This window comes from Rhea americana, unplaced genomic scaffold (assembly GCF_003343005.1).
Source record: "Rhea americana isolate MKP2758 unplaced genomic scaffold, rheAme1 scaffold_81, whole genome shotgun sequence".
In the NCBI taxonomy this organism is placed as follows: domain Eukaryota; kingdom Metazoa; phylum Chordata; class Aves; order Rheiformes; family Rheidae; genus Rhea; species Rhea americana.
In genome coordinates, this window is record NW_028186990.1 from 3607570 (window position 1) to 3625588 (window position 18019).

Sequence of the window (18019 nt, forward strand, 5' to 3'; positions counted from 1 at the left end):
CTCAAAATACCATGTCAGTCAGCATTAGCCATGGCATTACTTTAGACAAACTAAGATTTTGAATAAAAGTATTATTCTTTCAATATCATATTCCCTGGRGTGGTGAAAGTAATTACAAATAGTATTGCACAAGGCTATGAACTTTACAGTGCGGGGTTTCCTGTGTCACATGAACCACACAGTCTCTAAGAATTGCTGAATCCCACTTCCAAGAACTCCAGTGTGATGTAGTTGATTTAGAACTTATTTTAGGATATTGCTGAATACCACTTAGATGCCCTATGTTATGTCAAGGATTACATAGTTCTCAAAATCAAAACAAAGCAGTTTTGCCATATTGGTGCAAAYACAAGCAGATCAAAAACAAGCAAAAAATATTCAACTTCTGTAATGAAGTGAAATTTGGAGAAAGAAGTACAGGAAAAATAATCCCCCAAAAAAGTTTTATTCAAAATAACTGAAAGAGTAGATAAATAACCTATAGATTTGCACAGAAACAGTTTTTCACTGATCTTCAGAAACACTTATGACATCTTTCTTTGACATTCTTGGCCTCACTCTTACATCACAATTTAGTAGCTAATCTAGTTCATTTTCAGCACAATTACAGAAAATAGTGGCTTTAGCAAAGTATATTAATTCTACCTAGGTAGTTTAAAATCTACAGCAGTTTTCTTTGACAATATTTCAGTTGTCCTACATAGTACCATATTTAAAATTACAATTCTAAAAAAGAAATTAGAAATGCCATTTCAAATATAATAATCTCTTCTGGTTAAAAATTAGATTCTTTTAAAAAGCATCACCTACCTGACCCTTAACCTTTGTAAACAAAATCTTTATAATACACTTTTTTTAAAAATATAACAAGTCAAATAAAAGCATCATATTYAGACAGCATATACAGTTAAATATTTTGCACCCCAGTGCATCCTGTGAATCACAAGGATGTGGGTTAGCTGCACACAATTATTAGGTTTTGTTGGAGTGTTCACAAACATTAAACTGTCAAGAAATTTTGAATTCCTCTCATATGCTGTCAAATTTCAGTTTAAATTTTTATTATGAAACTTTCCAAGTGTTGGGGACAACAACGGTGGTAAGTGAACTATTAAGAACGCAGCAAGGTCATTTTCTGCATATCTGACTGATTACTTCGTAAAGAGAACAGAAAGAGGGATACTGAAAAGAAAAAACTTTTAAATGGAACAGTTTGAGAGAATGTTTTTCCTGGAAGTAAAAGCTAGAAAAGCTTTCTAGGCTTCTTTCTTTCATATAATGTAAAGCAGATGACTATAAATATATATTTTAGTTACTGCTATTATCCTATTTTTATCAATTTGCTAAAAAAATCACAATTCATTACTGTTAGTAAAAGTTCCTACTTCTAAATTTATCTTAATTGAAGTTCTGTCTCTTTTCTGACTATCTCTATTCTGAGGACATAAAATATATGTGCTGAGAATTTTAAAACATCTACTGTATACAAGAATATTACATGAAAAGGCGTAAGTATGGCAGCAGTGAAAAAGCTTGTTTCAGTGTTCCACACAGATTCAAGCTTTACTCTTAAACAAAAAGTATCTCGTTACTTATGACTGATTTGCTATCTTTAGTACCGTATTTTATAGTATATTCATTGCAAAGGATATGCAAGGAAGTTCCATTATTCCAATAAAGTCCAGAAATACACATTTTACTAATCATAAACAATCTCTAGCTCAAGCAACCAGGTTGCAGGTTCATGATGATTCCCATAAAGAAGAAATATTCAGATTAAAGCCACTACAACACTTATCCTATTATTCTGACTTTTATGTAGGAGCCAAAGAATGAACTCCTTCACCTTCAGAAGCAGTCTCCAGTGTATAAATCAAAACAGTTATGAAGAACAAAACATTTCCCCTCAGGGAATTTCCTGCCCAGATCCAACAGGAATAAAAATCTAAAGTCAGCTTCACCCTCATCATACTCATATACTGTGGTCATATGCTGTGGGTACATCAGCTGGGCTTGATTTAAAGCCTAATTTCTCAGAGTAGTGCTGCCTCAAATACGCTGCACATAATTCTATTTTCTACTGAGGTGGTTTGCTGCGTGATTGGGTTAACATATTACTATATAATCCATAAAGGGCTCAAAATGAAAGGTTAGTGTTTTTGAAAAAACTTCTCCATTCTATTTTTCTTTCTCTCTTCAGAAATGTGCAAATTTACATACTAAAATGGCTTTCTTTTCTATTTTTTTGTTGCATTTTGTTTTTCAAGGTAAGGGAAAAATGTTCCTGCAAAAGAGCTTTGGAAATTTCATGAGAGTTAGTGCATTGAACAGAAAAATTCAAGTGCAGACTTCTACTGAGCTGCCCAAAGCATCAAAGAAACTCTAGAATGTGTTGTAATCGCAAAACAGATAATTGTAGTACTYGGCTCACCGGATCTAAGTACACACAGTCCCATATGGGGGTATGTATATCTGTACGTCTCTCCTGTTCACATACAGTCATGGCTGCATATAAAGACTGAACGGCTGTACACCTAACACAAACAGTCAGCTATCGAGCCAACGGCCAAAACTGCAGTTTATAGCTGCTGAAATAGTTATGCTCTACTCCACTGTGGGGGATCTAAACTGGATATGTAAAGCAGCRTACATTTTTTAAGTATTCTCTTAAAAACGCTGGCCCTAAAGCTATGTCTGTACTCRTACAGTAGACAGAGGGAGTGCAGCAGGCTCAAACACTCAAGTACCATCATCCATACTGTCTAGTTGTTAGCAGAGTGCCTGGCATGACTTTGGTCTTYGCCAGCTAGCAGTCCTTAGACATTATCTGGGCATGCCTGATCTAGACTGTATCCTCGTGCCAGGGACCCTTTCACGCAGGCAGTATTGACGAGGCATGTATGGAGATAGGGGTTATTAAACTAAAAGCTCGAGTCTTTTTTTTTTTCCTGCTTGTTTACATTCCTATTCTGACAAAATATAAAGACCAGTTCTTCACATAATTTAAACACATTTTTTACTTCAAGTACATCGCTTCAAAAGAACTACCTATACCCTTAAAAACAGGCAAATTCATTTATCCAAATTTTCACTTATCCAAATTTTCTAACACTTCCCTCATACAAATAAACAATAAAAAGGATAAAAATAGATTTCAAAAGAAAGGAGCTCATTAGTTTCTGGATTTGTAAGTTAAAACCTGCTCATCCTCTACATAGGGACTTAAACAACAGCAAGTATTTTGAACGGTTTTGTGGAGATATGAGTCATCCCATATCTATGCCTTCAAAGCCAGGGCATAAATGCTGGTTTATTTAGTAGTATAGACATAAATTCATTAGTTGTTGTGTGTTAAGTACCTATTCTGAATCTAAATTAGACTTCTCATTTGCTTCTAAATAGTTTGGAAATACTAATTTGTGCTGATTACATTTTGGCACAAAGGTGCTGGTTCTACTCAACCTGGTACATTCCAGAAGGCAACGCYGGGCAGAAACGCAAGGAGAGTTTCTGAGAGCCCTTCAGGCCAAAGTGTTGCTCCCCAGCTCATAAACCCTGCCCTTCCAGAGTACTGCCTGTGACTCAGGTGATATCTTCATTGGACTTGCTCAAAATTTCTGCAGTAGTGTTCCAATGGGCAGTGTATACAGTCCTCTCAGTCTCATATCTACTGATGAAGCTTACAGTAGCATTCACTGTCAGAAATCAGATACTATATTAGATGGATCAACAGTGTGATCAATTATGGCAAGTCCTACACTTATATTTATCAAAGAAACAGTAACATTTGWGTTTCAAAGATGAGGAGACAAAAAACACATCAGTTCTCATTAATTTTCCTTCATGGATAGAAACTGTATCTGTATGGGCCACTGTCTTTTCTAACTGGGCACAAAGTTTAAACACTGTAAAATAACTGAGCAGTAAGAACAGAGGAGAAAAAACTGAATYAAGAAGAGAAAAGGCAAGAAATCTTAATGGAACCACGCATGGGCAGTAAAAGCAATTGCCCTTAGTTATTGTGTCATGAAATGAAAAGCTAAAGTTAATCCCCTTAACTTTCCCATGTGAAAATGGAATCCAAAACTAATCCTTTTATAGTAGCTATACCACACGAAATGGAGTATTTAAGCAAATCCCCTTAATCATTATGGCAAGAATCCGGGAGGCTAGAGTCAATCCCCTTAGCTATCCCACATGAAACAGGGAACCAAAGCAATCTCCTTAGTTATGCTAGTATTAAAAAGGAACTCTATCAGCCTTCTAAATTATTTTGACATGGAATTATTAGTATCATGCTTCTTGACATATCAAGACCCAGCTTGAATACTCTGTAACATCTACTGTAGAGTATGCTGAAGTAGGTAACTTTCATAGTATAAATCACATGTCTTAAACTTACCACTTTATGATTTACTACTTGCAATCACAATATATGCATATATTAGTTAGCTGAGAGGCAAAAGAAAATGTCTGAGCCCTTCCTTAAGAAAATTTAAGAAATCAGAAGTATTCTTCATAGTGTGAAAAGCTGACAAGAAGTGCTAAGAGACATGCAGAGAAATCACTGGACAAGACCATATTAAGTACATCATCACATTACTCAGTTGCTGTGTCTGCTAACTTCAGCTTTGTCATTTTTTTTAAACTTACTCTGCAACATGCCTAAATTTTTAACAAAACTAATGCAATTCCAAAGAAATATTAACAGATCTCTTGAAGTAACAGTAGTTGAAGTCGTATCTACCAGTTCCATTTTTATTTGGGAGTCCTGGTTCATTGATTTCTTTTTTAAACTGATTTGGTTGGCAAGATCTTCCCCCAATACTAAGATATCCATAGATAGATCCCTCTCCATCTTGTCTCAGTGCATCTCAGCAAAAAATCTTGGTCATTTCTAAAATATAGAGGAWGGCTATGCCTCCAAAAATAGAAAATGAAATGTGTACCATTTTGCCAACTGAGACCATTCATTTCATTTTGTTCACTTCAAGGTTATATGCTTGACTTAACAGCAGGAAAAAAAAAAGTCAGCACATCTGCATTCTTCAAACGTTGTTTTAAATCTCAACAGCACTTGTGATCTCTCAATTTATTTCTGCAAGTCACGTATTATGTTCTATACTCTTAGGAAGGGATTCTTTTGATTAAATACAATAGAGGAGGATTATCCTCTTAAATCTGAAATATAGTTATGATTATTATACATAAACACTTAGATTTTTTACTGGTTCTATTTTATTCTCCACAGAACTGTGATTGTCAAAAAGAACTCAGTTTCCATATTAGCAATTAAGAAACATAACTACAAACTGTCTATCTTAYGCTTTTTGAAGTAGTTTGTTAGGATTATGTGAACAGCTTTCAATTCTGCTGATTTTTTACATAAGTACATAATCCATATGGTAAAGACCCTATACTTGCCTGGATCCCTTTGCAGGATATGCGAAATAAATCATGTTCATGGAACACTGTGTAAAGTCTCTCTTTAAAAGTTGAAGTTTTCAATTCTCTATTTTTGGACTAGCAATTGGTGCATACCTTAAATGTTAACTGTTACTCAGAAGAAGTTGAGGCTCAAGCAGTGTACTTGAAGTTTATAAACAGACAACTAAGGCTGAGAGAACAAAGCAGAGAATAATTTCTTCTGCATTAGGCCTTCAGTCAGTCTCAGACCTGGGTTGGCTACTCTAATGTTTATCCTGATAAACATAACAGCACCAGAGACTGACCCCGAATCCATAAATTTCTCTTGGAGACAGCAAGTGGGACCATTTCAAAGCAGAGGCAAGGGGGAGGTCGACAGGCAAGAATTGTGCACAGTTTGGGATCCTACACTGCCCCACTGCTGCTTCTGGGTCCTCAATTTAGCCATACAGTCATAGCCTATACGTGTGTGTTCTAGTTAGATTCCCGGGGGCCAAACATCYGGTTTGGCAAGCCAGCACAAACTCATACACACACACACAAATACTCTTCAGCAGCAAGCAGTTTATTAGTAGATACTTACAAACAGACCGACCCGATGGTAATCTTGAGAGGGACCACTGCGATGCTTGTCCCGATCRTCTGCATGGTAAGGGAGAGTCGGCAGGCACAATCTTTTCGGGCGTCCCCGAGGAGGCAATGTGGTCCTCTGTTGTGTAGCAGCCTCCCTCTCCTTTGGAAAAACTCCAGTATTTATGGTTRTTCACGGTAGGCAGGAGTCCCGGCACATGGGGCCAACAAGTGCAGGGAGTCTAGCCCAACTCTGCCCCAGTTGCACAACCGGGCTATGATACTGCGCATGCGAGCAGACTTATTTCGGGGGCCACATTTGACTYTGRGGGTTGCTATTTCATTACTCTTCAACTTCTGACCTTCATGTCGACTGCTTCTCACGGTGATTCTGTGGCTGGAAGCCACGGAATCTGTATGTGACCAACCGCTGCTCTTTCTCACAGGTTTCCAAGACTTTGTTAGTTACTCGTTTGTATCCCGCTTAACAGCGGTATAAAAAGTTACAACACTAGACCATTCTGACCAAGTATCAGGTAGTACAGATACAAAAGTTACAACACGCACCATTYCCATCAAGTATCAGGTAGTACGGATACAGTGTGTCTACTTGAGTTTCTAGCATGAGTTCACAGGACTTGTCATTGAGGAAGCAGATAAAATGAGGATCTTTTGACAGTTAAGAAGTTAAGAGAGAGAAGATAAACAACCAAAAAGAAATGCAGAAAGACAAAGGCACAGCAGGGATAAAACTGTAATTACAAGAAAGAAAACCAAATGTATTAAGCCCTCAAGGACTGCAATTAATATCAAGATTTCAGACGACGTCAAAATGATAGTGATAGAGTCCTTTTTGTCCCATGCTTTTTCAAAAAAAGAAAAAATGGCCAAGTCTGCTTCAGTACCACACATGAATAAATTCTGTGAAGTAAAACAGTATTTAAAATTGTGCTGAAACAAACTGGCTCTAATTACTGTACTAAATTAAGATCCAGTTGGTGAGCGTTTCAGCACAGCAGTAAAACTATTTGCATACAATCCTTCCACCTTTATGACTGTTAGAATTGTTGGTAGCCAGGTTACTTATTACAATTTAAAGTATCATGCAAATTTAAATGATTTACCGAGATTTGCAAATATATGCGTGCACTTAAATATCTGAGCGAGGAGATTTGGAGAATGATCAAGCTTGCGGATTYCTTGAATAACTGGTTACTGTTCTGTACCTTGAACATTCATTCAACAGATGTAAAGATCTGTTAGCAGTTCAAAAGTAAAGAGTTCAAAAAWTTTTGTTTTTACTTTGTGTCCTCCTAATTCTGAATAAAGATTTCCAATAAAAGTTCAGGTTACTGTAAAGCCTTAAGAATATATTAATTATTTTATTTTTATTACACATAAAAAATCCACTTTTAGAAAATAAATTGTTCCTGACACTAAAAACAATTAGGAGAAACTAGCAGTTTGTCTAGAGCTTCCCCCAATTACTGAACACAGTGTACGAGAAAAAAGCAAAACTACTCAGTTGCCTACTCAGATCCAGAGACAGTAAAGCATCTTTTACTGCTGCAATTTTATCTTTTTTCTTTGGGAAATAATATATTTTTTGTGGTTTTTGAGCAATCCAGAGTGACTGCTTTTCAAAATACCTAGATATTTATCAACTACTTAAGCATTTATAAGACCATTTCCCAAGCAAATAGGAATTTCAAGCAGTAGTTCCAATAAGTCCAGKATAGCAGTTCATAGTCTCTAAAAATACACTGGTTGAAATAACATAATGATCAGTATGCATCTGGTATTTCCATAAGTATTGCCTTTCTTCCACTTTCCATTTGTGCTTTCTTTTTTGTGATCTTGTAATGAAGGCAGTTTGATGTCCTTTGTAGTTCCAGCTTGTGCACAGTGAATGCTGAATTATATTAGAACAATACTAAATTTAATTGGGAATGGGTACGCGTGAAATTTTTGAATTTCATAGTATTCATATACTGGCGGAAACTGTAAAAATTCTGTAACCTAAAACTGCTGAAAGTATTTCCCATGCAATTTAAATAAATCATACTTTCAATATATGGCCTCCAGCATGTTTTATTCCTCAAAATACAGTTCTTTCTCTACAGAAAAAAAGGCTATGTTAAAAGAATGTGTTAATTTTCAGTAAATTATCCTCCCTATTTTTTTCTTACTGCCACTTTTGGTAAGCTAAGATACTGTAAACCTCTGACTGCACAATATTAAGGTGAAACCTACAAAGAACTAAAAGCTATCTTTCATGCAGCAAGTGCATAAATGTGCAACCCACTGAAAAGAACAACTGAAAAAGATAGATGTTTACCATGCTCCAGTACTGATGACGTTTCTTACACCTATAATGGGAAATATAACAGAAAATATAACTACTGCTATCAGCACTCTATGTCTTCTTTTGCTACATAATATACAACTTTGGGAAAAAAAATCTCATTAGAATTAAAGTACATAYGATACACAAGATACATTAGAAAACAGTATCCTAAGAAAATGATGTGAAAAACTAGTTTCACATTTGCTGTTTGGCAGTTTCTGGGCATTGACTGCCTGAACTAGCTCTAACAAATGATAAACAAATCTTTTAAGAAAAAAAGGTCAGCATTTTAAACAGTACTTCTCCGGATCAAAGACTAGAAGACTGTCTGCTTTGTTTTCTTTTTCATTATTATGTTCCTGATCCTACTCAAAAGTAACTTCTTACGTTGTTGGAGTTGAATCTTGGGCAAAAAAAAAGAGAAATAACCTCATTAACGGTCATACAGTATTGTTATTAAGATGATATACTTTTATCAGCTATGTGAATTCAACATGGATTTTACTCCCCCATTGTATTTTATGCTAAACATTTGAACAGTCATGGAGGATGAAATGGAGATGACAAACTCCCTGCTTGACGTCCTAGTAAGACGTCATCCTGATGGAAAATCAGTAAGAAAACTGCTTCTGCTTAGCAGATATCTCAACATAACAATTGCAGTTATGTATATGAAATTTTGCCTTTACTAGGAACATATTCATACATAGTACCATCTCAATTCAACAGAAATGGAAGAATGATGCAAAAATATATGCAATACTACTATCAYAAAGTTCAGGATTAAAAATATTCACAGTAATTGGCTTTCAGTTAAGTAGTTTAGAGTCTACTAATGCTATACTGACAGATTACTATTTAGATGTTCTGCACATTCAAATACATTTATAATACTCCTTCATGATATCTACTATCCTACTTTTTTTTTTTTATTTTATTATTATTTACAACCTATTATACCTCATTGTTTAGACTACAAATGCCTTAGTTGTGTCATTACATTGTGGCAAGCACAAATGGGCCCCAGTGTGTTTGGGATATCCAAATAAGAATATGACTGTATATCTTGCCAATAGCTATCCTCTATGGAATATGTAATTAGATGTTTCACACAAAAACAAATGAAAAATAATCAGGATACTGCCCAAATATATGCACAAAAAATGAGGATGCTGAATAGTATCTCTTCTTCACAGTGCCTGGCACATTTTGTGAATTTAACCAATGCAGATGAACATACTCTGGCAATCCAGGATCAAGCCAATAGATACTCAGATTGCTACTATAGCCACAGTTCTATGGCYAGGGTTTCCAGATTCCATACGCATGCAAAGTAAGACTTTTTGCCATTTTAGCAGGAATTACAGGTAAATATCAATTCAGGTGTGTATCAAATTACCCAGATAGTTGGCAGTATTGTTTCCATAAAAAGCTTTTACATTCCAATAAATTYGTCTAATGAAAAGATGACTCTCATAGGCCAGTCATCTCATATCAGCAATAACAATTCCTTTAGAAAAGTCTTCTTAGATATTTAATTAGATCTTGGATGTACCTAATCGTTAAATCACTGCACATRGATATTAATCTCAAGAAAAATACTCTTCAGCTTACTTTTTCCTCATATAGTGTGTCCCAAACCTCAAAAAAGGCTCTAAATATGGCACTGCAAAGTTTGGTGTTTGAGTATGTTCAAACAGCGGGTCAAATATGTGGTTCTTACATATTTTTCTTAATGCCATCTCTGTAAATTTCTCATATTGTGTGAAAACCTGWTTAACTTCTTTTTCCTTTACCCCTGTTAAATGGTCTGAGAGCAMAATCCTTACCTTCTATTAAATCCATTATTAAAACTACAGCCTCTGTGACATCTCTGAAATCCTGTTGCTGAGCTTTCAAAGATGTAACTACATATCTGAATTGCAGCTGAGCTGCTGTAATAGAGAGAAGAAGTTAGACTTTCAGACGTATCAATGTTTTCTGAAAAATATCCTCAGCTCCCAGTTAAAAGTTTTGTTTCTTGCTACTTGTACATTTACCTGTATGGATGGAGTCCCCTATTTCACAAACTATTCAGAGCTATTTGCTTGGAATAAAAGTGAAACATCTTAGGTGAGAATCTTTTTAGGTAATGACATTGAATTTCACAGGGCTTTCATTTTAAACATGCCATTAAGGAAGCAGAGGATGTCTCTCAACTATGATGTCGTGTTCACTCAGTAGCAGTTCTCAAATCACAGAGCCCTAGCACTTGATAAACACAATCAAATTCCTTAACTCTAATTTTAAATATCCTGTAATATTTTACTTATCTCACAAAACTTCTTCTGCAGTTCTGCAAACTATGAGTAGAGAGTATGTTCAATTCCATTTGATAGGACGTTATAGGCTCAGCAAGGCTAGATAACTTACAGCCAGGAATTCATGAGGAGCTATGTCAGGAGATCCTTGGCTCACAGACACTTATCTTTAGAAGGCCTGGAATAAGAGGGCACCTCTGTAAGACAGAAGTGTCTTGCTAATTCTTTCTAACAGTCAAAAAGGGCAAATTAGGCTATTCAAGTAACTGTAAACCACCTATATTATCATAAATGGGAGGCTATTCAACCTGCTCTGGCTGACCCTGCTGAAGCTGGGGGGGAGGGGGGGGGGAGAAGGAGGGGTGGACCAGACAATCTCCAGAGGTCCCATCCCATCCCAGCTATTCTGGGATTCTGTCAAATCTCAAGCAAAATAATAGAAACCAATACATGATTTGGTTTGTACAGAATTGTACTGGATTGATAAATGACATTTATCACAGATGTATGAGAAGCCRATCTTATCAACAAAACTGACTTCACTCTCTGAGTTTAAGCCATGTTTATAGAGATGGTTGAGYAAAGATAACACACTGAGACCTTTTTCAGCTATTAGATTCCGTATTACATGATGCATGGTTGAAAGTATTTCACAATATTCAGGCAGAGATTATGKAGACTTAGAGGTATTATCACGTATCATATAATCACAAAGCATCATATCTATCATACAGTAGCTATTAAAATTAAATTTTTCTAATGAGACTTTCCAAAGGTATGTGGGTTGGTAAATATTTAGAACRTGAAATTCACATAGGATGATACAAATATTCTTGGCAGAAAGATTCATTCAAGCATTATGTATATTTACATATCTAGGTTTAACAATACCACCTATACCTAATGAACAGATTAATATGTCTTATAAAACATCAGTTCTGGAAAACAAGTATGAGTCACAGTGAGAATCAACTGAACATGAGCCCTAGTATCATTCCTGTTTGTGTAAGAAATCCTAATGGGATCTCTCTGATGTATAAACAAAAGAGCAGTAAAGAAAACTGGCACAATGATTTATAACTGTGGATAATAATGAAACYGGCTATAAAATACTGCAGATCTGTGTCCATATTTTTTAAAAAAGAAAAGCCACAGGGTAATCTGAATTTTGGAGAAGTTTCATAGTAGGAAGAATGAAGGACTTCATCTATTTAGATGCASTATGAGGCTGAGCAGGAACAACTGGCAGTAGAAAACTATTTTTAAACARTCATCTAATTAATTAATAGAAGAAATAACTGTGGGAGACTATGGCTTCTTGATGGCTTTTAAAATGATATGTGTTAGTGAAACACATGTTATTAAGTTTAATGCCATAGGAACTGCTTGAATTTTTTCAGTCTCTGATATAAAGGCAATCTGATGAATTGTTCCTTCTGGTCATAATGAATTTAAGTATCTAYTGAGTTCTAATAGTTACAGTATTAAAAGTGAAGATTACAAGTACTGATGACATTGTAGTTCATGCTGCTGCATAAAATACTCAAATCATTGTAGTCCTTAAAATAAGTATTGATGTGATCATGTGGATATACAAATTTATGTTTACAAATACAGACAACTGACCTGGTTTCTACTTCATAGACAATTCCAAATATTTGGGAACTAYAATTAGGAGAATATCCACTTCTTTCATGCTATCACCGGTATTATTCACTTGTTTTTATGTTCTGTAGCTTTTATATTTTCTCTGCTTGTAGATAATTTAAGATAATATGAAATGCAGAACTGAACTGTGGACACTGTTTATCATCATACCTACAATATAYTCCCTATCTTTTTCTTATGATGCCATGCTGCAAGGTAAGCACATTTAACRCACTAACCTCACTTTGTGTTGTACATTAGTGATTTCATAATGCACATCTTAGTCTTACATCTTAGACATTTRCTCAATCCATTTTTGTATTTTTCTACCACTTTTACATTACTTGTTCTATTCTCTTCACTCTTCTTGGTGTCATTTAGCCATCTTATATTTTTACTACACAGTGTATTATGTTGTGTCTAGAGCTGAACCTAATAATATTTGTATTATTGCTTCACACAGTGAAGTGATATTGCCTTTTTTTYTTTCTTTGTTCTTTTCTAGTTTTTCTTTAAGTTAACTTTCTTAGGTAACTTCTTACGTTATTTTCTATTGTTTATGTCCAATGACTTCTTCTGGGAGGATTTAAATAAAGGAAGGGGCCTAAGCTTCTCTCGTTTTCCTTAGAAGTGTTTTGTTTCTATGTGACTTTAAAAGAAATTCAGAGTATTCTATAACACAAGCAATCAATTTAAGAAAATATATAGTTAAAAATCCTAAGTCTGGTAAAAGAGTGTTCCTTAGGTATATTGACCCRATTACCCTTAGAGATACCAATCAAAAAATAAAGTTGTAGAGTGGATGCAGCTACACAGAAAAAAAATATATATTTGCAGGCTGGCACTGGAAAACYGTATCAACTCTGAATACAGCATAAAAGATATAATTAGTAAATGAGTAATGGTATGAYGAACCATTCAAAGTGTGTCACCAACAACTCTAGCCATGTTTTCTMATTAGTTAATAAGGAGCTAACAGCGAACAGTTGACTGATGCATACCCTGTAAGACAATTTCAACCGATGGAGAAAAATAATCAGTCTAGTGAAGTATCATTCTGGTAATCAATAACATCACAAGTTCAGTCTCAACAAATTCAGAACAGAAAAATTCAAAAACTGCATATTAACAAGAATGATTCAAAATCTTTGAAGTTTGCCCCCCAAAACAAGGTATTTARAACAGAATTACTTCTGTGGATAAATTTACAGAAAAATTACTGATTGGCATGGAAGCTTTTCAAATAACTGCCAAAACTGAGATTAAAATAGTTGCATCACTCATGCAGATATCAAATAGTTTAGTGGACTGATAGCAGGCTCTTTACTGCTGAGGCAATACATGTCGTCTACACTGACATGCCAAATATACAAATCCCTTCTTCATGTACATAATTACTCATAGCTTTKTGTTATGAGTCACCTTCACATACTTTTGTGTTAATTTTAGAATTATTTTGGAGTTTATGAAGTTCCAGCAAAGAAGTAAAAATTTACATTAACGTTTTGTGTGAATTTGAAGCAGMGTATTTTTTCATGAGTAATGTCCTGCATGGGTTATTTTCTTGTTCAGTTAAGAATGCTTTATTCCACACTAGCACAAGGTACTTGCAAAGTAGATTTAACGCACACAAAGTACAGGATTCTTAGACTTGAGTAGGAGTATTTATTGTAGAAGTTAATTAGCCATAGACAGGTCCTTGCAGCAATGGTCTCCAAATCATAGCTCATGAGCAAACTTTGCTCACAAAATTGGGTTAGGTTGCTTAACACAATAGGAAAAAAAAATAAGTTGAAGTCAAAGGAAGAAAAATATCTAGAGTTACTCAAGGTACATCATTTAATTAGCATTCCTGTTAACAGATAAGTGAAGGCTGAGAACAATTACCTTTCAGTTAGGCTTTCAGGTTTTCTTCCTTCCTCYCTAAATTCTAAAAAATTATTAAATACTTAATCAGTGCTTAATCTCCTATTAAAAGCTACCTTTCTAACAGTCATGGTGTAGCAGACTGTACAGAGAAAACCTGAGAAGAATAGTCCTGTCCCCAAGTTCAGCAAATTGACTTCAGCTGGAAGGAAATGGTTACACACCATGGATAATAACGGTTCATGTRAAGTCCTCTGGCCTGCCCACTTGCTCAGGCAATGCATTTATGTCTTCTTTTTAAATGTWCAAGGGAAGTCCTTTCCATTTTTTCTACCAGTCCAGACAAAACTTGTTCTGTATTTTCAAGGTTATGAAGTGACAGTTTTGTTGAGTAAAGATCTACTTTCATTCCATAGCACATGCTTTTTCATAAATCAATCAGTCATTTTAAAGTATAGCTCAAGGAACAAAGGCAGTATCAGATGTGCCCATTATTAAAGCAGAAATTTTAGACAGCCCATCACTGAGAAGCTAAATTGGACCTTGATCAACAAAAGCTGGTTCCATTGACCTCTAAGATATTAATGCTTTCCTTACTCTGCATTTTTGTAGCTCTTGGCACTTAATTTATTATCTGCTCAAAATACAAGGAAAAAAAATCTGACAAGCAAATAAAACAAATTTGTTAGGAAAATTATTGTATTTTCAAGCTTCACAGAGGTTACACAAACAACTGAGAAGAAAATGAAAAAGTAAAAACACACATTATATTACCTAAGAATGGCTATCTCAGTTGTGCATGACTCATCTTTGCAGCTAAATGATGGCATTGCATACAAATGCCACAGAGAAAACTACTGTGTTGTATTGCTACTTGCTTGGATAGGTACCTCTGGAGGTTACTGCAACTACTCAAAGCTTGCAAGCCTTCCATTACGAACTTACTATAAATAAAAAGACTARGAGGAGAAGGTTAAGACTGAAATGCCATGCAGCGGTTCTACGTAGTCCAAAWGAATATTCTCTTCTAATTTTCTTCTCCTGCTTCACCCTGGCCTGTTACTYTAAAATCTCTGTGGCGTACTTAATATTACCCAAATTTCAAACACTAATGAATATTTAAGTTGCTATCTAATTTAATAAGAACATTCTTTGTCACTGAGTATGCTAGTGGACTAGTAACTTCTGCTACTATGTCACAGTTTGAAAAAACCTGTCATCCCATCACGTTAATCTCAAAACCATTCTGCAGCCAGAGAAGCTTATTAACTATTTGTTAATGACTTTTTACACAATAAACATAATATACATATTTATCTTTGCCCCCCCAAAAATAAAGTCACATAATGTTACATTCTTTTAATTACTTGAAAACTTATAAGTTCAAACTTTTTCTTACTTTTCCATAAGATGCAGGATCTCAGAATCATTTAAATAGAAGTAGTTTAGAAATTCATTCCATTTAGTTTTTAATTTCAACATCCTTAATATTTTATAAGTAGAAGTAATATAACTTTCTGTATTTTAATAGCTTTATGCATTTTTCTGTATGATCAAATAGCCAAATAAAATGAACATTTAGTATATTTTAATGAAGTTTGTCAGAACAACACCAGCTATGAAAGAATCAGTAAACACCAATTTTAATCAGCAGTTCTGAATAACTCTCAGTGAGTGAGATAAATAGCTCTCACTTCATGTAAGTTCTTTTTCTTTATTATTTATGCAGACAGGTTTTTTTATTTGTTCTTTCTGCACTGTTTCAGAGATCCAGCACTAAAAGGTCTTACTGTTCACAACAACCTTCACTGGCACAGTATGTTGAACTAAACCATTTTCTTTCATTCCTCTGTGAGAAATGAAGGACCTTGTTTGTCAACAAATTCAGTCACCTGCTGCTGTATGAGACCAACATCATATAGTCTTTCTTAAACTGRCCGTGMTTTTTCTTCAAAAYAGGAATTCTTTTCACTTAGGTAACTCCCACAGAAGTCTGTGGGACTACTTACTTAAAGCAACTGCTTTGCTGCAATGCACGAGAACCTTTAGCCAGCTTACAGTTTAGAATGATCAATTTAGACATATTTTTTCTGAGTTGATACGTGTACTTCTCTTTACTACCTTTCCTTCGTTTCTTTATCTACTTCTCCTCACCTTACAATTTTCACTCTAGCCTCTTCTGCCTAATTTCATATTTCACGAAGCCTTGTCCTTGTACTGTATGTTTTCCTCATGCTACAAACTGTTCTCCTCCCAAATATTTTCCTGTAGCTACCTCTTTTTTAAACCAGATTTACTTATTTGAGGAATTCTCCAATAACTGGATCCAATGTGTTGATTCAAATGTATACTCCTTGGATTCTGGTAAATGCTGCCAATTCTTAAGACACAATAAAGGCAATTTCTTCAAACACCTTAACATGCTGCAATATTGATGTTGAATGTACAACCAACCAAAACAGACACATTGTAATAGCTATGTTTTAAATAATCTCGAAGTGTTTTTTTCTGAGCTTGCATAGTGTTGCTATTGTTACTGGAGTATCTAAAGCTTTTAAGAACTTCCAGAATAACTGAAATTATATCTTGTTTGCCTTCCAAATGCAAGCCTCCCAGCTCAATTCAATGGGACTCATGACAAGACAAGAGCAAAAATTCCTTACTTTATTTTCTCATCACAGTATATGACAGCATTTGCCTTTTCTAGGATTTTTGAAGGAAAAAAGCATTTGAGAATTATAACTCTGATTGCATGAGACTGCATACAAAATGCAAAACACAGAGTATCTATAATAGCCTGAAATGTTGTAGGAATACAAAGGACTTGAAAATCCCGACAAAAGTAACCCATAAAGTTGAAAATAGGCTGAGATTAAGAAATGTCACATTGCCTGAAGTCCCTGAGGGCAGAGACACAGAAGGCATTTTATAAAAATGGATTATTAAGGTGCTGAGGATAAATGATTTCTACATCCTTCTGGAATGGATCAGAAGAAATAARATAACTAAAAATGAAACAAGAGATCTTTCACTTACAGGAATACAGTGCTTTCTGAGCTCATTTCTGAATCAAGTAAATTATATGCSTCATAACCAAGAATTAAGAGATAATACCAGCTAATATAAAGACAAGTGATACACAGTCAAGGGCTATCTAAATGCACTGAGAAATTAGAATGAGAAGCTGATACAAGAGGTGTCAAATGCTCCAGTATACTGTATCTTAATTAAAAAGTTAAAATGCTTCTGATGTTAAGTGCATTAGCTGGATGGAAAACCTCTGAAGTGTAGCCACTGACAAAATACTGATGGCTAAACTTCAAAGAGTAAAAATGCTTCTCTTCCCCACACTGGTCTGGCCATAGCATCTCCAAGTATATCGGATACCTGTAATACTCCAACTTCCTGTACATAGTATCAAGTGTCTCCTGTCAATCTATTAACATTATAGTGAAACTGTGTAAGATGTTAAAGAGGAATACTTAACTTTGATCTGAAATGGTCTCTGGGAGAAAAAAAAAAACTATTTAAACGTTTTTTTCCTAAACATTTACATTGATTTCCATGGCATTAACATACATTAAACATGTTTTTCTGAATCAGTTAACCTCCTACCATTTTACCTGATACTAATATCCATATTAATCTTCACTTCAATCATTGAAGCTTTGTTCCAAGTTACTACTATAAAATAAAAATTGTTTTCCTTTTAATTCCTAGAAAATATATTCATAATACATGCCCACAACCTAAGTATTTTAGATGAAATTTTATGACATGTAACAGTTCTAATCGGACTAGAAAAATGACAGATTCTTAACAATCAGAAAAGTAACAGAAAGGCAACATAACRTACTTTTGC

The 18019-nt window shown here is 34.8% G+C and overlaps 1 protein-coding gene across 4 annotated transcripts in view; it reads right to left on the reverse strand.

Moving 5' to 3' along the window:
• Positions 1 to 18019, reverse strand: part of EPHA6 (EPH receptor A6) — a 509782-nt gene that overhangs the window by 457157 nt on the left and 34606 nt on the right. The window lies entirely within an intron of this gene.